Source organism: Scyliorhinus torazame, chromosome 14 (assembly GCF_047496885.1).
Source record: "Scyliorhinus torazame isolate Kashiwa2021f chromosome 14, sScyTor2.1, whole genome shotgun sequence".
Lineage (NCBI taxonomy): Eukaryota > Metazoa > Chordata > Chondrichthyes > Carcharhiniformes > Scyliorhinidae > Scyliorhinus > Scyliorhinus torazame.
This window is the reverse complement of record NC_092720.1, coordinates 36,251,014-36,271,898: the sequence shown is the minus strand read 5'-3', so window position 1 is coordinate 36,271,898 and position 20,885 is coordinate 36,251,014.

Here is a 20,885-nt window from a genome sequence, read left to right as displayed (position 1 = left end):
ATGGAGAAAGCCTTGTTTTATGAGAATAGTAAGCCTTACAACACCAGGTTAAAGTCCAACAGGTTTGTTTCGAATCACTAGCTTTCGGAGGGCAGGCAAATTCACCTGAGGAAGGAGCTGCGCTCCGAAAGCTAGTGATTCGAAACAACCCTGTTGGACATTAACCTGGTGTTGTCAGACTTCTTACTGTGCCCACCCCAGTCCAACGCCGGCATCTCCACATTATGCGAATAGGATGAGGATGAGGGCCTCCTTGGTCCTCCGGGCATGTTGGACCCTTGCTGTCGCCTGTCTTCCATCCTAGAGCTCCTGAAAATTCTCCTCAGGCTCGTCTTCTAACCCCCTGCTGGTCCACCTCCTCCTCAGATGTGGCCGCATGTCCCTCCTCCTCCAGCATGCCGCCCCGCTGCTGTGCCAGCTGTGGAGGGCACAGCAGACCACCACAAAGCGGGAGACCCTCCAGTGGTTGTACTACAGAGCACCACCAGATCGGTCCAGGCATCGGAACGCATTTTGAGCAGTCCGATGCACCATTCAATGACAGCATGGGTGGCAGCATGGGCCTCATTAAATCGGGTCTCTGCCTTGGTCTGCACTGGCATCATCAGCAGGACCGTATCCCCCAACAACCAACCTGTCATCCTGGGTGTCCCAGGATGTAACTGCATGCACACTCCCTGGGAAGCGTGCACACACGTCCATGATACAGAGGCAATTGTTGCACACAAGTTGAACATTCAGGCAGTGGAATCCCTTCCTGTTAATGAAGGGCTCTGATGCCCCAATGCGGCAAAACGAAACGCGTGCCATCAATTACACTCTGGACCTGGGGCATCCCGGCGATGGCAGAGAATTGTACAGCCTGGGCATCTTGGTGGGCCTGGTCCAGCTCAAAGTTGATAAAATCTGACGCCTGGGCATCTAGGCATTCCGTGACCTCACGGGTGCACTTATGGGCAGCGTCGACATTTTGGTCGTAGGACTAAGCACTTGGTCCGGACATAGCCTCAAAATCAGAGAATCCAGCCCTTAGACTCAGGAACGGAGTATCCAGCCTTGAGTAAATCACATCTCAACCTTGCAAACTCAGGGGATTACAATCTAATTTAATATAATCTGTCCACCCTTCAAACCTCCGCATCATTCTGGTAAATCTGGATTGGAACTGCTGCAGGGCCAGTATATCCTTTACAGGATATAAGACACAGCACAATGCCATTCAGCCCATGCTGTTGTTAATGCTCCACTCGAGCCTTCTCCCATCTTTCTACATCTAAATCTAGCAGCATAATTTCTACTTCCTTCTCCCTCATATGCTTACCTAGCTTCCCCGTCAAGGCATCTGCTTCAACCATTCCCTTTGATATCAAATCCTCCCTGCCCGGAAACATGCAGAACTGGCCAATATTTTTTACTCTAAGGCATAATTTTCTCCCCTTAATATACTCCTTTGTATTCTCATTCAAGTCTGCCATTATTACCCCTTTCACCAATATGTCTCTCCTGGGCCAGTGCCAAATCACTTTTTCAACTCAACAGACCAGCTTGGTGGAGTCAGTGAAGTATTCCACGGCCATGGAAAGCCCCCCCCCCCCCCCCCCCCCCCACTCTTCAGCATTTGCATCCAACTGGACTGAGCCTGGAGAGGCGACCAGGCTGTCCCTGTCACAAGTGTCTGCGCACGATCACATGGGAGTTGTGAGTCACCAGCTGAAAACATAATGAATTGTCTAAGCTGTTCTGCTGGAGTGTGAGCATCTGTCCTGGTTAAAAACTGCAAGTCCGGTGATGGGACAGCTTCAGAAGGATTGAGGTTCTCTGAGAACCCATTCCCATGGAGCCCCTCCAATACTTGCTCTGTGCCTGAAGGTCTTCATAAGAAAATGGATATGATTTAGTTGTGGCAAAGTCACAATCTTGACAATCACCATACTCAGTGCTCTCATGGTAACGTCATTGATGAATTTTAAATCAGTATATATGTATCAGGAAAGGCATTGTGGCGCTGGTGGATCACGTCCCTACCTCCGGGTTCAAAGGCCACTCCAGCACTTGATGGCCACAGAAGGCGTGTTCATAATGTGGCCAAGCAGATTGGTTACCAGCCTGGAAATCATTCCAATATACCTGATGGCAGGTGTTCAAGGGCAGGAGAGTTTCTTGGTCAGTCATAATGCAGTAGGTGATGCCAAACCACTGCAGTACTTTGCCAAGCATAGTATCCAAACCAATGGAAGTCCATGGTCACCAACACTCTCGTAGGATCCAGTACAATGAGGAAATGTGTGTCAGTGATATTTGTAATTCTGTCCCCAGTTATCTCCGAGCTCCCTATCCGTCCACCTCTACCTAAGAGGGATTTTGTCATGCCATTATCTCAAGGTCCTCCTCCTCTGCATCAGGTATCCGGACCACTTGTGGCAGGCCACTTCCAGCCCTCAACCTTGTATTTTGGGTTCCTTTCTCCTGCAAGGAGTGAGAGGAGATGCCTGTGTGTGAGTTGATGTATGATCAATTGCACAAAGACTTGAGTTGGGTACAACTGAGGCTTTATTGCTCTAAGATGTGTGGCCTCCCACAGCAGCTGGCGAAATGGCTGCAGCATGGAGAACAGACATATTTATTCTCCGCCTACTGGGTGGAGCCAGCAGGCAGGGACTACCAACATACCTGTAGTACAGGTCCTACCATACATCACCTAATAGAGGTGCAACAGTGGACATTCACCCGCTGTTAAAATTGAGTCCGGCAAGGGTGGTGGAGAACTATATACAACAAATGGTTTCCTTTTTACATTTACATTTACATTTACATTTGATAGAGAGAAAAAAAATGTCTTTTAAAGTCCAGTGGACCAGTTAGAGGTTTAACCAGTCCGGGGCCTTGATGTGCCGCTGGGAGCGACGTAGTGGTGGCGGCGATGCCGTTGCTGGTCCGATGTCCGGAGCCTCCGGGAGCGTGCCGAAATCCTCTTCTTCCTCGGGCGTGGGCAGAGGGAGGACGGATGGTCCCGGGGAGGTTGCTGCTGGGAGCACCGGGGGAGAGGGGGGTGGTGCCAGGCCGGGGTGTGTGTGTGGGTGTGACCTGCTGGTGCCAGGTCCCTGAGGGAGACAGTATCCTGGCGGCCATCGGGGTATGCCACCCTCTCCACCAACGGGTCTGCCTTGTGGAGTCGGACATGCCGACGGAGCAGGACTGGTCCTGGAGCTGCGAGCCAAGTCGGGAGCGACACCCCGGATGTGGACTTCCTGGGGAAGGTAAAAAGGCTTTCATGGGGTGTGTTGTTAGTGGCCGTGCACAGTAGTGACCGAGTGTAGTGGAGTGCAGTGCATCAGGGAGGACCTCCTGCCAGCGAGAGGCCGGGAGGTTCCTGGATCATAGGACCAGTTGGACGGCCCTCCATACCGTCCCATTCTCCCTTTCTACCTGTCCGTTTCCCCGGGGGTTGTAGCTTGTCGTTCTGCTGGAGGCGATACCCCTGCTGAGCAGGAACTGACGCAGCTCATCACTCATGAAGGAGGATCGCCTGTCACTGTGGATGTAGGTGGGGAAACCGAACAGAGCGAAGATTGTGTTGAGGGCTTTGATCTCGGTGGCAGACATCATATCGGGGCATGGGATGGCGAAGGGGATTCTGGAGTACTCATCGACCACACTGAGAAAATACGTGTTACGGTCGGTGGGGGGGGGGGGGAGGGGCCCTTTGAAATCCAGGCTGAGGCGTTCCAAAGGGCAGGAGGTCTTCACCAGGCGCGCACGGTCTGGCCGGTAGAAGTGCGGCTTGCACTCCGCACAGACCTGGCAGTCTCTGGTGATTGTCCGTATTTCCTCGACGGAGTAGGGCAGATAGAGTTCCTTTATGAAATGGTACAACCGTGTGACTCCCGGGTGACAAAGGCTGTCGTGCAGGGCCCGGAGTCGGTCTACTTGTGCGTTGGCACATGTACCTCAGGATAGGGCGTATGGGGGCTCGTTGAGCTTTCCGGGGCGATACAAAATCTCGTAATTGTAGGTGGAGAGCTCGATCCTCCACCTCAAGATCTTATCATTCTTGATCTTGCTCCGCTGTGTGTTATTGAACATGAAGGCTACTGACCGTTGGCCAGTGAGGAGAGTGAATCTCCTGCCAGCCAGGCAATGCCTCCAATGCCGCACAGCTTCAACGATAGCTTGGGCCTCTTTCTCGACGGATGAGTGCCGAATTTCTGAGGCATGAAGGGTGCGGGAAAAGAATGCCACGGGTCTGCCTGCCTGATTGAGGGTGGCGGCTAGGGCGACGTCTGATGCCAATCACTCTCCTTGAAAGGGCAGTGTCTCGCCTACTGCGTGCATCATGGCCTTGGCGATATATGCTCTGATACGGGCGAAGGCATGTTGTGCCTCGGCCGTCAGGGGAAAATGGGTTGACTGTATGAGTGGGCGGGCCCTGTCCGCATAGTTTGGGACCCACTGAGCGTAGTACGAAAAGAACCCCAGGCAGCGTTTGAGGGCCTTGGGTCAGTGGGAGAGGAGGAGCTCCATGAGGGGGCGCATGCGGTCGGGATCGAGCCCCAGAACTCCGTTCTAGACCACATAGCCGAGGATGGCTAAGCGGGTCGTGCTAAACACGCACTTCTCCTTGTTGTAGGTGAGGTTTAGGAGAGTGCCGGTGTGGAGAAATTTGGCAAGGTTGGCGTCGTGGTCCTGCTGATCATGGCCGCAGATGGTGACGTTGTCTAGGTACAGAATGGTGGCCCGCAAACCGTACCGGTCGACCATTCGGTCCATCTCTCTTTAGAAGACCGAGACCCCGTTGGTGACGCCGAAGGGAATCCTGAGGGAGTGATGGAGGCGGCCGTCTGCCTCGAAGGCAGTGTATGGACGGTCCGACTTACGAATGGGGAGCTGGTGGTCTACCGTTGAGAAGACCCGGTACTGTGCAATCTGATTGACCATATCAGATATGTGTGGGAGGGGGTACGCGTCGAGCTACATGTACCGATTGATGGTCTGGCTGTAGTCCACGACCATTCTGTGTTTCTCCCCAGTTTTAACTACTACCACTTGGGCTCTCCAGGGGCTGTTGCTAGCCTCGATAATGCCCTCCCGAAGCAGCCGCTGGACCTCGGACCTGATGAAGGTCCTGTCCTGGGCGCTGTACCGTCTGCTCCTGGTGGCGACGGGTTTGCAATCTGAGGTTAAATTTGCCAAGAGGGAAGGCGGATCGACCTTTAGGGTCGCGAGGCCGCACACAGTGAGGGGTGGTAGGGGCCCGCCGAATTTCAGGGTTAGGCTCTGGAGGTTGCACTGGAAGTCCAGGCCGAGTAGTAGGGCAGCGCAGAGGTTAGGGAGGACCTAAAGGCGGAACCACTGAATTCTACGCCCTGGACCGTGAGTGTGACCTTACAGTACCCCTGGATCGCCACGGAATGGGATCCGGAGGCCAGGGAGATTTTTTGGTTGGCAGGGTGTACCGCGAGGGAGCAGCGCCTTACTGTATCCGGGTGGATGAAGCTTTCGGTGCTCCCGGAGTCTAGCAGGCAAGAGGTCACGTGTCCGTTGATTTTAACGCTGGTCGATGCGGTGGCCAGGTTGTGCGGACGAGACTGGTCGATGGTTCACTGAGGCGAGTCATGGTCGGTCGTCGCTGGTGTCGGATGATGGAGAGCCCGGGGGGCACAGGTCCTGGAACGCTGGCCCAGGAATGTGCTGTGGGGGAGACAAGACGGCGGCATCTGAAGATCTTGAGGAGGACAAAATGGTGGCGCCCATGTGCCGCACGTGTTGCTCGGAGGGGAGGATGGCGGCGCCCACTGGCCGCTCTTGGTCTGAGGGGGAGAAGATGGCGGCGCCCACTGGCCGCGCGTGGTCCGAGGAGGTGAAGATTATGGCGCCCATTGTCCGTAAACGAGGGGGGTGGGAGCGATAGCGGCGACTGCACAGGCCTGGCACACCGTGGCAAAGTGCCCCTTCTTGCCGCAACCTTTACAAAGGGCAGCGCGGGCCAGGCAGCGTTGGCAGGGGGGTTTCTGATGGCCGCAAAAGTAACATCGGGGACCCCCGGGGTTCGCTGGCTGGTGCGTGGTGCAGGCGTATTGGCAGGGTAAGGCCCCCGCTGGGGTGGCCATCTGTGGGGTCCACGATGCGTAGGAGGAGTAGGCCACGCGGCTTGGGTTGTAGGCCTGAACATTGCGTGAGGCGGCCGTCAGAGAGAGCGCTAGTTTCTTTGTCTCTGTTAGGTCGAGCGTAGCCCCTTCTAACAGTCGCTGGCGTATGAGGTCTGACACAATCCCCGTAACAAACGCGTCCCGCATGAGGAGGTTAGAATGTTCAGTGGCTGTAACGGCCTGACAGTCACAGTCCCAGACGAGTGGGATTAGGGCTCGCCAGACGTCTTCTATGGACTCACCAGGGAGTTGAGAGCGAGTGGCGAGCGAGTGCCTGGCGAAGAGCATGTTCGTCTTCTGAGTGTAATTCTCTTTGAGAAGTGGCATGGCTTCGGCGTAGTTCGGCACATCCTGGATTGGCGGAAAGACGCTGGCGCTCAACCTTGAATACAGGAACTGTATCTTCTGAGCCTCCGAGACAGGGCTGGGTGCCGAGTTGATGTACGCCTCGAAACAAGCTAGCCAGTGTTGAAAGTCCTTTTTGGCGTTGCTTGAAAGCGGATCCATCTGTAGGCGATCCGGTTTGATACAGAGGTCCATCTTTTGTAAATCTTAGAGCAATAAATTGGTGTACGATCAATTGCACAAAGACTTGAGTTGGGTACAACTGAGGCTTTATTGCTCTAAGATGTGTGGCCTCCCACAGCAGCTGGCGAAATAGCTGCAGCATGGAGGACACACATATTTATACTCCGCCTACTTGGCGGAGCCAGCAGGCAGGGACTACCAACGTACCTGTAGTACAGGTCCTACCATACATCACCTAATCGAGGTGCAACAATGGTTTACCACATGAGTGAAAGTCAGCTATTCATGTAATGACTGCAGTGCAGTGAGGGTGACTATCAGATAGATATATCATGTTGCTGAAAGATTGTGGGGAGTGTCAATGGGGGAAGGATAAGTAGGGAGCTGTTGAGGTGCATAGGAAGCGAATGGGTGTGGGGAGTGATGTGATGGAGCACACTTTGCAAAACAGAGTTAAGGGGTTAACTTAAACCATAGGGTGTCTATAAAATCATAGACTAGTTTCAGCACAGATGGAGGGAAAGCTGCCATTTTCATATCAATTGTCTGCAAGAGCAACTCAACTTGTCACACTCCTTCACCTTCTCCCATAGAATCCATTCATAGAATCCCTTCAGTGCAGAATGCATATTCGACCCATTGAGTCTGCACCGACCCTCCGAAAGAGCACTCTACCTAGGTCCACTCCCCCGCACTATCACAAAGAGTGGTGAATTCATTTCCACAGTAACCAGTTGATGGTAAAACTTTGAATATAATCAAGAGGCGGCTGGATATAGCACCTGGGGAGAATGGGATCAAAGGCTATGAGGAGAAAGCAGGATTCGGCTATTGAGTTGGATGATCAGCCATGATCGTGATGAATGACGGAGCAGGCTCGAAGGGCCAAAAGGCCTCCTCCTGCTCCTGCTCCTATCTTCTGTGTATCTATGTATCCCCATAACCCCGCGTACTGATCTTGGCCAATCCACCTAACCTGCACATCTTTGGACAGTGGGAGGAAACCGGAGCATCCTGAGGAAACCCACACAGACACGGAGAGAACGTGCAGACTCCGCACAGACAGTGACCCACACCGGAATTGAACTGGGACCCTGGTGTTGTGAGGCAGCAGAGCTAACCACTGTGCCACAGCGCCACCCAATAGTTTCCGTAGTGCTGCACTTTTTTTCCTTTCAAATAATTATTCAATTCCGTTTTGAAAACCATGATTGTATCTGCTTCCAGGGCCATTCTCAAGTGCTGCATTTCAAATACTAACCATTTGCTCTGGAAAAGGTTTCCCTCCAGTAGCCTTTGTTCCTTTTGCCAATCGGTCGGTCTTGGCCCTTCCACCGGTTGGTAAGAGCTTCTCTTGATCTGCTCCGACCCTCATGATTTTTAATGCAGCAAAAGACATCAATAAGCTGCTTCCTTCATTGAATCCATGAGCTGGGCACAATGTCCCTGCTTCTAAACACAAACCATCTTGGGCAGAGCAGCAGGTTTCTTTCTCCCATTGTATTTCTCCCTCCTCCTCCTGACTGTAAACAGCAGTAAGTCCAGCGAGATGGCTTTAAATCTTGGTGCTGCCCTTGCTCTACGTTCACGGTCCATCCTAAGCATTGTCCCTTTAAATACAGCTGAGAATGCGTCACGGGCGTCCGCCTCATGCCACTGCGCGGCGCGAAACCCAGAAGGCAAAATAAATTGTTAAACCTGAGTTGAGATTCTGACTTTCTCAGTCAGCCAGTCTCAGTGTTTCACGTGTACCATCCCACCCATCCTGCTCAGAAGCTGCTTTCATATGATTATCAGGGTAGCTGTCTTCGACACTCCCATCCCCCCACCCCCTCCACAAGAGCCAGCCCCAAGCCAGCAACTCCAGCCCCTCTCCGAGACTACAATCTGAGGTTAGAATCATACAGTACAGAAGAGGCCCTTCGGCCCATCAAGCCTGCACCGACAGAAAAAAATTACCCTAATCTACAGGAATCCCACTTCCCAGCTCTTGGTTAAACCCTATCATTCACAACCTTAAGGTTGGAGATGGGGCTGTTGGCAGACAAGGAGGTACTTGACCCCGAGATAAGCTTCTGACCACAAATCTGCTCCGTCACCAGGATCACCTTTTTCCATTTCCAGAACATTCCTGACTCTGCTCCCGCATCAGCCCATTTGTTAACAAAATCTTCATCCACATCTTTGTTACCTCTAGTCTGGGTATTTCAATGCTGCTATCCGCAACCTAACTCTCACCAAATCCTGTTAGCTATTGGGCGGGATTCTCTGAAAATGGGGCTATGTCCTCACACTGTCGGGAAAACTGGCGCAAACGACTCCGGCGTCAGCGCCCCCCCCCCCCCGCCCCCCCCCCCCCCCAAGGTGAGAAATTCTCACCTTTCTAGGGGGCTAGGTGGACGCCGGAGGGGTTGTCGCCGCTCCAGCCGGCGCAGGAGGGCCGGAGCGAGTTCGCGCATGCGCAGACTGGCCGGCCTATTTCCGCGCATGTGTGGGGGGGGGGGGGTTCTCTTCTCCGTGCCGGCCCCCGGGCAATATGGCAGAGCCCTACAGGGGCTAGCGCGGAAGAAGTGCCCCCACGGAACAAGCCCGCCCGTGCGTGAGATGAGTAATTTTTGGCATGATTGGCCAAAAATGAACGGCCGCTCGGCCCATCGGGGTCCAGAGAATCGCCGGGGGGGGGCGCTGTCAACGGCCCCTGACTGCGTGGCAAGAATCCCGCCGCCGCCCAAAAACGGCGCCGGAGAATAGGGGAGCTGGCGTTGGGTCGGCGGGGTGGGATTCGCGCCTCCCCCCCAGGGATTCCCCGACCCGGCGAGGGGTTAGAGAATCCCATGCCATTATCTTTATGCTCACAGCCCTCTTCCCATTGTCACCTCTTTCCAGTTACCTTTTAAAATAGTAAGAAGTCTTACAACACCAGATTAAAGTCCAACAGGTTTGTTTCGAATCACCAGCTTTCGGAACACAACTCTGTGCTCTGACAGCTAGTGATTTGAAACAAACCTGTTGGACTTTAACCTGGTGTTGTAAGATTTCCTACTGTGCTCACCCCAGTCCAACGCCGGCATCTCTACATCATGGCCTTTTGCAATAGTTTAGGGTCTCTGCCTCCACCACCAACTCGGGAAGCGAATTTGAGACTCAACTACCCTCTGCGTAAAAAGTTCTTCCTCATGTCCCCTCTACACCTTCTGCCACTTATCTTGAATCTATGTCCCCTGGTTCTAGAATTCTCCAACAGGTCTACCTCTCTGCCTCCATCTATAACACACTTGTTAAAACTACCTCTGTGACCAATATCTCCTTATATAGTTTGGTATTAAATTGTGTTTGATAATGCGACTACAAAGGAGCTTGAAATGTTTTGCTGTGTTAAAGATGCTATATAAATGTACATTTTGTTGTTGTTATTTGCCTGTCCCTGTTGCGATGAAGGCCAACATTGCCATTAGCAATTCTAATTTTTTTTCTCACTTGTGTAAGCATTTTTCTTTCAACTTGATACAATCTTTGCCACATTTATTGAATGGTTCCTTCATGACATGTGGAGCTTTTGTCTTATGGAGGGTGAGTGCTCAGTTTGTCTTGTACCATGAATTTCTTTGAATACATGTCAAGGTTTGCCAGTTAGACTGACCTCGCCAAGCTTTGTGTGGCCTTGTATTGTGAATTTCTGCTGCGTCAAATCACAGAGGGTTACATCGAAAATGGAGTCACCAACCAAGCGTGCTAGCAGTACACCAGGTCTAGTTTCAGGATTTTACCTCATTGATATATATTGTAGTTGTCAATGAGGCATCCTGACATGATATGCCAACCACAATATCGTCTTGCCTGAAGGGCTAGCTCACCAGAAAAATAATAGGCTTGGACATGAGGGAGGCAGTGGGATGTAATAATCCTAGAGAATGGAGCTTGGGTGAGTAGGAGCTCAAATTATTGGCATGGAGCATAGAGAAACACTCCTGCTCCCTCCAACCCAATAAATAAATGTATAATTTAACATTATGGGTTTCTTCCCAGATTCTACTGAGAGTATACACTCTGCCAATTGGATTGTTAAGATGACATTGGTGTTCAGAGGAGTATCGATTAATGAGGCTCCCGTCTGTTTTGACATACACCTTAGCCACCTAATAGAAGGCCCCATCAAATATGAAGGTTTTGTGAGGGCCACGAAGAATCCAGCACGAGTTTCAAGGATACAAGAAATAACATTTATTTACAATAACATATATACACGCAGCAGCAGCCACAGCAGCCGCAGCAGCCACAGCAGCAGCCACAGCAGCCGCAGCAGCAGCCACAGCAGCCGCCGCCGCCGCCGCCGCCGCCGCCGCCGCCGCCGCCGCCGCCGCCGCCGCCGCCGCCGCCGCAGCCGCAGCAGCAGCAGCAGCAGCAGCAGCAGCAGCAGCAGCAGCAGCAGCAGCAGCAGCAGCAGCAGCAGCAGCAGCAGCAGCAGCAGCAGCAGCAGCAGCAGCAGCAGCAGCAGCAGCAGCAGCAGCAGCAGCAGCAGCAGCAGCAGCAGCAGCAGCAGCAGCAGCAGCAGCAGCAGCAGCAGCAGCAGCAGCAGCAGCAGCAGCAGCAGCAGCAGCAGCAGCAGCAGCAGCAGCCTCACTTGCTGCTTACTCCTTCCTGCTAGTTCCAAACTGGCCAGCTTTATTTATACAGGGAGACTGCTAATGATTTCTCCGCCCCCCTCATTGGGGAAGCTCATACTCCCACAGGATTGTGGGATTGTCATGAGTCCCCAGCCAATGGTAAGCAGGCAGGTTATAACAGAAGGCAAATCAGGAATTAGGTGGTAAAAATGCCACTTCCATTTTAGCCTTTCTGCCAAGCGATGGGAGATACAACCTCACGCTGTTGGTCTTTCGCAGTGTAGAAGTACCAGGTCGATAATTTTAATTATAATCCTACAGAGCAGCCTTCTGTTAAATGCTGCGGAGATGCCGCCGTTGGACTGGGGGGAGCACAGTAAGAAGTCTTACAACACCAGGTTAAAGTCCAACAGGTTTGTTTCAAATCACTAGCTTTTGGAGCACTGCTCCTTCCTCAGGTGATTCACCTGGTGTTGTAAGACTTCTTACTGTTCTGTTAAATGGGCAGTGAAAATATCATGAGTTGCTTAATATCTTACTGTTACGGACAGGAGAGTGAGAGAAACTATGGCCGGGATTCTCTAAAAACGCGGCTAGGTTTTCACGCCGGCATCAATGGGCCTCTGAGCTCCGCGGCGGAGATACACAGCGGACTGGCGCGGAAGAAGGTAGGCCCCCCCCCAAATCGCATGCGCCCGCCGATCGTTCGCCCCCGATCGCGGGCCTGGCCATCGTGGAGGCCCCCCCCCCCCTCCCCCCCAGAGACTGATCCCACCGCCCCGCACCAGATCAGCCACCGCAGCTGCGATGCTGAGCTCCCGCCGGGTGGAACCATACGTGAACCACGCCGGCTGGAATTTGGCTAGTAGATCGCGGAGAATCGGCGCGGGGGCCTCTTTCAACAGCCCCCGACCGTTGCCCCGTCGACCGCGCGCGCGCGACTGCCGCCGATTCTCCGGTCGCCAGAGAATCTCGTCCCGGCGTCGGATGCGATCGCCGGTCTGAGGCCCCATTCTCCGCCCCAGCGGCGAGCGCCATTTCGGCGGGGAGGCTTGGAGAATCCCGGCCTATGTTTCTTGCTCCTCAACTCTCCGTAAACTGAGGTGTGGTGAATTATTTTTAAAGTAGGCCGTGACGTTTTTTCCCAAACCCTCGGATTGTGTGATCCAATTTAAAAATAACTTGCAGCAAACTTGCATTATGATTAACTCAGAAGGTTACTTTATTCACACTCAAACCCAGGGTCGGTGTGAGTGGGGGTATTGTGGGGTGGATATTCGCAACCTCACACATACATATACAGAAAAGGGAGGATAAAAATGAGTTTCAGCTATGGCCAGCAACAGTAAAAGAACCACAGAAATGAAATTTGTTTCCAAAATTCTGGGGCAGCATGGTAGCACAGTGGTTAACACTGTTGCTTCACAGGTCCAGGGTTCCAGGTTCAATTCCGGTCTTGGGTGACTGTCTGTGTGGAGTCTGCACGTTCTCCCCGTGTCTGCGTGGGTTTCCTCCGGATGCTCCGGTTTCCTCCCACAGTACAAAGATGTGCATGTTAGGTGGATTGGCCACGCTAAATTGCCTTTAGTGTCCAAAAAGGTTAGGTGGGGTTACTGGGTTGTGGGGAAAGGGTGGAGGCATGGGCTTAAGTGGGGTGCTCTTTCCAAGGGCCAGTGCAGACTCGATGGGCTGAATGGCTGCCTTCTGCACTGTAAATTCTATGGTTCTATGAATCCAAAATCAAAGTCCAGAGGATGTTTCCTTCATGGCGGAATTCAGTCCAGATGTGTTTCTGATTGGGAGACAGTAACACGAAAATCCTTGAAAAGAGTGACAGCGCAGCACCATGGGCTTTCTGTGCTTGGCAGGTGATGATCAGAGACTTTTAAAATCAAACAGGCTTCAGGGAAGTGAGAGATGATGGCCAGCTGTTTGGTCAGTCAAGAGTTGCTGGAGTTCTTTTCGGTTGGTGTTAAAAGCAGCAGTCTGAGTTGGGAGATTAGAGACATTATAATGATCCAAAAGGCATGGGGTCATGTGACATGGCCCATTAGGGAGTTAATTGCAGCCTCGCAAGCAGTTTCTGTGCTCCTGCATGGCTGTAGCACAATCAATCACTCACGAGGCGAGAAGGAGTCAAACGATGGCTTTATTACACAGACTTGTTCCCCAGCAGCACAGTTACAGAATGCGTCTGCTGGGAGAGCCCGGGCTCTTATACTCCGCCTTACTGGGTGGAGCCAGCAGGCGGCTGATCCAATCGGGATCCAGTGTCTATCTACCAATAGCCTCTCGGCATCCCAGGGTATCGTAATACCCCTAATACATACCAGCACATTCACCCCTTGTTAAAAAGGAACCCGGCGGGGTAGTGGGCCGTATGGTGGTAGGGGTTTCCAGAGCCGGTACCTCGGATGCCGCTAACACGGCGGCTATGTTCCGATACTAACTACTTACAATGCCGCTTTTACTGGGCAACCAAACCCCAAAAAATTATTTACAGAGTCATTTTGTGCTTCGTTAAACAGATTCGATGAGTCGGATGGGTGCCCTGGTTGTCCTCGCCGATCGTCTTAGCCCCAGTGGTGATGCAGGCACCGGGTCCGGCCTCGTCATCTCTGGGAGCGTTTGATGCCTCGTCCCGCTTCAATATCCCTATTCGGGGCCGGGGGAAGGACCGATCCACCCTGGAAGGGGGCGGCTGTGGGGTGGGCCGGTGGGAGGGAGGGGGCGATTAGTGTTGGGGGCGTGTGCATGGCTCCAGAGGGGGTCACTGGTATTGGGGTGGTGTGCGGGTGCCAGGTCCCGCAGGGAGACCGTGTCCTATCGGCCGTCAGGGTACGCCATGTAGGCGTATTGAGGGTTCGCGTGGAGGAGATTAACCCTCTCGACCAACGGGTCCGATTTGTACGTCCGCACATGCTTTCGGAGCAGGATGGGTCCCGGGACTGCCAGCCAGGCCGGAAATGACGTTCCAGAGGAGGACTTCCTAGGGAAGACAAGGAGGCGTTCGTGAGGTGTTTGATTTGTTGTTGTACACAGCAGCGACCGGATGGAGTGGAGGGCGTCCGGGAGGACTTCCTGCCAGCGGGGGACTGGGAGATTTCTGGACCGTAGGGCCAGCAGGACGGTCTTCCAGACGGTTCCGTTCTCCCTCTCTACCTGACCGTTCCCCCGGAGGTTGTAACTGGTTGTCCTGCTCGAGGCGATGCCCGTGCTGAGCAGGAATTGACGCAGTTCGTCGCTCATGAAGGAGGACCCCCTATCGCTATGTATGTAGGCGGCGAAACCGAACAGTGTAAAGATGGTGCCGAGGGCTCTAATGACCTTTGCCGCGGTCATGTCGGGACAGGGGATGGTGAATGGGAACCGGGAGTACTCGTCAATCACGTTGAGGAAATACGTGTGCGATCGATGGAGGGGAGGGGACCTTTGAAGTCCAGGCTGAGGCGCTGAAAAGGACGGGAAGCCTTTATCAGGTACGCTTTATCTGGCCTGTAGAAGTGCGGCTTGCACTCTGCGCAGATTTGGCAGTTCCTGGTGGCAGTTCTGACCTCCTCGATGGAGTAGGGCAGGTTGCGGGTCTTCACGAAGTGATAGAACCGAGTGACCCCCGGGTGGCAGAGGTCCTCGTGGAGGGTTCGGAGACGGTCCACTTGTGCGTTGGCACACGTGCCACGGGATAGGGCATCGGAAGGCTCGTTCAGCTTTCCGGGACGATACAAGATCTCATAGTTATAGGTGGAGAGTTCGATCCTCCACCACAAGATCTTGTCGTTCTTGATCTTACCCCGCTGTGCATTATCGAACATGAAGGCCACCGACCGTTGGTCAGTGAGGAGAGTGAATCTCCTACCGGCCAGGTAATGCCTCCAATGCCACACAGCTTCTACTATGGCCTGGGCCTCCTTTTCCACTGAGGAGTGGCGGATTTCTGAAGCGTGGAGGGTGCGTGAAAAAAAGGCCATGGGTCTGCCCGCTTGGTTGAGGGTGGCCGCCAGAGCTACATCAGACCCGTCGCTCTCGACTTGGAAGGGGAGGGGCTCGTCGATCGCGTGCAACGTGGCCTTTGCGATATCCGCTTTGACGCGGCTGAAGGCCTGGCGGGCCTCTGTCGACAGGGGGATGGCCGTGGACTGGATTAGCGGACGGGCCTTGTCCGCGTAGTTGGGGACCCACTGGGCGTAATAAGAGAAGAAACCCAGGCAGCGTTTCAGGGCCTTGGATCAGTGAGGGAGGGGGAACTCCATGAGGGGGCGCATGCATTCGGGGTTGGGGCCTATCACTCGATTTTGCACCACGTAGCTGAGGATGGCTAGACGGTCGGTGCTAAATACTCATTTCTCCTTGTTGTATGTGAGATTCAGGCGTTTGCGGTCTGGAGGAATTTGCGGAGGTTGGCGTCGTGGTCCTGCTGGTCATGGCCGCAGATGGTGACATTGTCGAGATACGGGAACGTGGCCCGCAAACCGTACCGGTCAACCATGCGGTCCATCTCCCGTTGGAAGACCGAGACCCCGTTAGTGACGCCGAATGGAACCCTTAAAAAATGATAGAGCCGCCCGTCTGCTTCGAAGGCAGTGTATTTTCGGTCGCTCGGGCGGATGGGGAGCTGGTGGTAGGCAGACTTAAGGTCCACCTTGGAAAAGACCTTGTACTGTGCAATCCGATTGACCATGTCGGATATGCGGGGGAGAGGGTATGCATCCAACTGCGTGTACCTATTTATGGTTTGACTATAGTCTACGACCATCCTCTGCTTCGCCCCGGTCTTTACGATGACCACCTGGGCTCTCCAGGGACTATTGCTGGTCTGAATTATGCCTTCCCTCAGCAGCCGCTGGACTTCTGACCGGATAAACGATCGGTCCTGGGCACTGTACCGTCTGCTCCGAGTGGCGACTGGTTTGCAATACGGGGTGAGGTTCGCGAACAGGGAAGGCAGATCGACCTTGACGGTTGCGAGGCTGCAGATAGTGAATGGGGGTATAGGGCCGCCGAATTTAAACGTTAAGGTCTGGAGATTACACTGAAAATCCAATCCCAGGAGTGTGGCAGTGCAGAGGTGAGGAAGGACGTACAGCCGGTAGTTTCTGAACTCCCTCCCCTGCACCGTGAGGTTCGCGATGCAGAACCCTTTTATCTCTACCAAATGGGACCCCGCCGCCAGAATTTTTTTTTGATTACTCGGGTGGATCGGAAGGGAACAGTGTCTTACCGTATCAGGATGTATAAAACACTCCGTGCTCCCAGAGTCGATCAGGCAGGGCGTCTCGTACCCGTTTACGAATATCGTTGTTGATGCCGTTTGGAGCGTTCGGGGCCGCGACTGGTCCAGGGTCACCGAAGCCAGTCGTAATTGTTGCACCGGGGCGTTTTCTTCAGGCCCCATGTGGCCATCCATCCTGGGGTCCTTAGACGTCAGCCAAGATGGCGGCGTCCACGGGTCGCACATGGTCGGGGTGGGCAAGATGGCGCCGTCCATGGATCGCACATTGCCGGGGGGGCACAAAATGCGCCCATCCCTTCCGCGTGGAGTCCGGGACCCAAGATGGCGCCGCCCGTTGGCCGCACATGGATCGCTGGGGGGGTTGAGTTTGGGTTCTCCCCCGGAGATTGCGGCTACCCCCCTGGCCTTGCACACAACGACAAAATGCCCCTTTTTCCCGCACCCTTTACAGAGGGCCGGGCAGCACATCCGGGGGTGTTTCCCCTGCCCGCAGAAGTAACAGCCCCGGGTGATCTGCCACTCTGGCAGCGGGAGGTCCCGGGGGTTCGGTCGCGGCGGGGGTCCACGGTGCCCAAGGGGCTGCCGCGCGGTCGGGGGCGTAGGCGCTGGCGTTCTGTGACGCCACATCAAATGAGGCCGCGAGGGCCCGTGCCTCTTTGAGGCCCAGTGTGTCTCTTTCCAGCAATCACTGGCAATTTTGGGATGAAAGCATACCTGCCACGAACGCATCTCGGAGCAGCACCTCTGTGTGTTCATTCGCCGCAACCGATGGGCAGTTGCAGTTTCTCCCCAGTATCAACAGCGCACTGTAGAACTCATCCAGCGATTCCCCGGGGATCTGCCGTCTCGTCACGAGCTGGTGGCGTGCGTAGGCCTGGTTGACGGGCCGAACGTAGATTCCAATCAACATTGCGATCGCCGTCGGGAAATCTTCCGCATCTTCTATAAGCGTGTAGATATCAGGGCTCACCCTGGCATGCAGGACCTGGATTTTCTGTTCCTCTGTAGGTATGCCGGGGGCCGTTCGGAGGTATCCCTGGAAACATGCTAAACAACGTTTAAAAGTGGCCGCTGCGTTTGTCGCATGGGGGCTGATTCGCAGACACTCCGGCATGCTTCGGAGCTCCATGTCCTTAAAAGTTTGCGTCATAAATTGTAGCACAATCAATCACTCACGAGACAAGATGAGAAGGAGTCGAACGATGGCTTTATTACACAGACTTGTTCCCCAGCAGCACAGTTACAGAATGCGGCTGCTGGGAGAACCCGGGCTCTTATACTCCGCCTTGCTGGGTGGAGCCAGCAGGCGGCTGATCCAATTGGGATCCAGTGTCTATCTACCAATAGCCTCTCGGCATCCCAGGGTACCTTAATACCCCTAATACATACCACCACAATGGCTAAAACTAATTGTTTCCCTCATGATATACCTTCAATTCACCGAGAGGCAGAGAGAGCGAGTGAACATTAGGCTTTATTAAACATGAACTTGCCTAGCCAGAGTCTGTTGTACAGATGAATGCCGCCCACAGGCGGCCGGTCTATATATGGCCTCGGTGAGGGCGGAGCCAGGGGCGGAGCCGACCGGGGTTAAAGTACAGTACCTGGAAGCAGCTCGTATCACCACTTCCAGGTCATAGGTCATAGGTTACAGTATCATACATGCATTAGGGGAATACATTCACCACATTCACCCCCTATTAAAAAAAATCAAGTCCAGCAGGGGTGACGTGGGGTCATTACATATTCAGTCTATCTGGAGGCCGGCTCGTTCTCTTCGACCTCCTCAGCTCTGGCGGTGCGGCGGGCACGGTTGTTGCAGGCGGTGACTCCAGGGGTGTTGTGTCTGGAGTTTGAGCCTCAGTCCGGCGTGTCGGAGACGGTTGGGGTGTGGGGGTACGCAGGGGGGTGATGGGTGGTGGCAGTGTCGGCGCGGGACAATACAGGAGACCCAGGGGAGCATACAGGGCACTGGGGGTGGCGGCGGGCAGCGGGGAAGGGGGCGCATTGACAGGAGAACCAGCTGGCGCCAGGTCCCATAGGGAGACTGTATCTTGCCATCCGTCCTGGTGTGCGATGTAGGCGTACTGGGGGTTGGCGTGGAGCAGCTGGACCCTCTCGACCAGGGGGTCGGTCTTATGGCTCCTCATTTGCCTCCAGAGAAGGACTGGTCCCAGAGTTGTCAGCCAAGCTGGAAGCGAGACCCCGGAGATGGACTTCCTGGGGAAGATAAACAAACGATCGTGAGGGCTCTCACTCGTGGCTGTGTAGAGGAGTGATCTGATGGAGTGGAGGGCGTCGGGCGGGACCTCCTGCCAGCGGGGGATCGGGAGACTTCTAGACCTGAGGGCCAGAAGAACGGCCTTCCACACCGTCGCATTCTCCCTCTCCACCTGCCCGTTTCCCTGTGGGTTATAGCTCGTAGTCCTGCTCGAGGCGATGCCTTTGCTGAGCAGGTACTGAAGTAGCTCATCGCTCATGAGCGATGTGCCCCGGTCGCTGTGGATGTAGGCAGGGAAACCGAACAGTGTGAAGACGCTGTGCAGTGCCTTTATTACAGTGGCCGAGGTCATGTCGGGGCAGGGGACAGCGAAGGGGAAGCGGGCAGCACGGTAGCATAGTGGTTAGCACAATTGCTTCACAGCTCCAGGGTCCCAGGTTCGATTCCCGGCTTGGGTCACTGTCTGTGCATAGTCTGCACGTTCTCCCCGTGTGTGCGTGGGTTTCCTCCGGGTGCTCTGGTTTCCTCCCACAGTCCAAAGATGTGCAGGTTAGGCGGATTGGCCATGCTAAATTGCCCTTAGTGTCCAAAATTGCCCTTAGTGTTGGGTGGGGTTACTGGGTTATGGGGATAGGGTGGAGGTGTGGGCTTGGGTAGGGTGCTCTTTCAAAGAGCCAGTCCAGACTCGATGGGCCGAATGGCCTCCTTCTGCACTGTAAGGTCTATGAGGGAGTACTCATCGATGATGGTGAGGAAGTATATATTGCGATTGGTGGAGGGGAGGGGCCCTTTGAAGTCAATGCTTAGGCGCCCAAAGGGCCGGGTGGCCTTTACCAGGCGGGCCTTGTCTGGCCGGTAGAAGTGCGGTTTGCACTCCGTGCAGGCTTGGCAGTCCCTGGTCATTGCCTTGACCTCCTCGGTGGAGAAGGGCAGATTGCGGGTCTTAATGAAATGGGTAAGCCGGGTGATCCCCAAGTGATAGAGGTCATTGTGGATAGCCCGAAGTCGGTCATCTTGCGCGCTGGCGCATGTGCCGTGGGACAGGGCATCTGGGGGCTCGTTGAGCTTCCCAGGAGGACACTTGATATCGTAATTGTAGGTGGAGAGTTCGATTCTCCACCTCAAGATTTTGTCATTTTTTATTTTGCCCCGTTGTGCGTTGTCGAACATGAAGGCGATCGACCGCTGGTCGGTGACGAGGGTGAACCTCCTACCGGCTAGGTAGTGCCTCCAGTGCCGCACGGCTTCCACTATGGCTTGTGTTTCCTTCTCGACCGAGGGGTGTTGAATTTCGCAAGCGTGGAGGGTTCTAGAGAAGAATGCTACTGGCCTGCCAGCCTGGTTGAGTGTGGCGGCCAGTGCCACGTCTGACATATCGCTCTCTACCCGAAAGGGGACGGACTCGTCCACCGCATGCATAGCGGCCTTGGTGATGTCGGCCTTCCATGCGGCTGAAGGTCGAGCGGGCCTCATCCGTCAGGGGAAAAGCGGTGGTTTGAATAAGTGGGCGGGCTTTGTCCGCATAGTTGGGGACCCACTGGGCATAGTATGAGTACAGCCCCTGGCATCGTTTTAGGCTGAGGGGAGGCGGGAGTTCTGTGAGGGGGCGCATACGGTCGGGGTCGGGCCCTTGGACTCCGTTCTCCACGACGTAGACGAGGATGGCTAGTCGGGTAGTACGGAAGACACACTTTCTTTGTTGTATGTGAGATTGAGGGATTGGGCAGCTTGGAGGAACCTCTGAAGGTTGGCGTCATGGTCCGGCTGATCGTGGCCGCAAATGGTCACATTGTCCAAGTACGGGTATGTAGCCTGCAAACCGTACTGGTCCACCATTCGATCCATCGTTCTCTGAAAGACCGAGACCCCGTTAGTGACGCTGAAGGGGACTCTGAGGAAGTGGAAGAGTCGGCCGGCTGCTCAAAGGCAGTGTAGTGGCGCTCTTCCGGGCGGATTGGGAGCTGGTGGTAGGCCGACTTTACACCGACCGTTGAGAACACACGGTACTGCGCGATCTGATTGACCATCTCCGCTATGGGGGGGGGGGCTACGCATCCAGTTGCGTGAATCAGTTAATTGTCTGGCTGTAGTCCACAACCATCTGATTCTTTTCCCCGGACCGGGCAACCACCACTTGCGCTCTGCAGGGGCTGTTG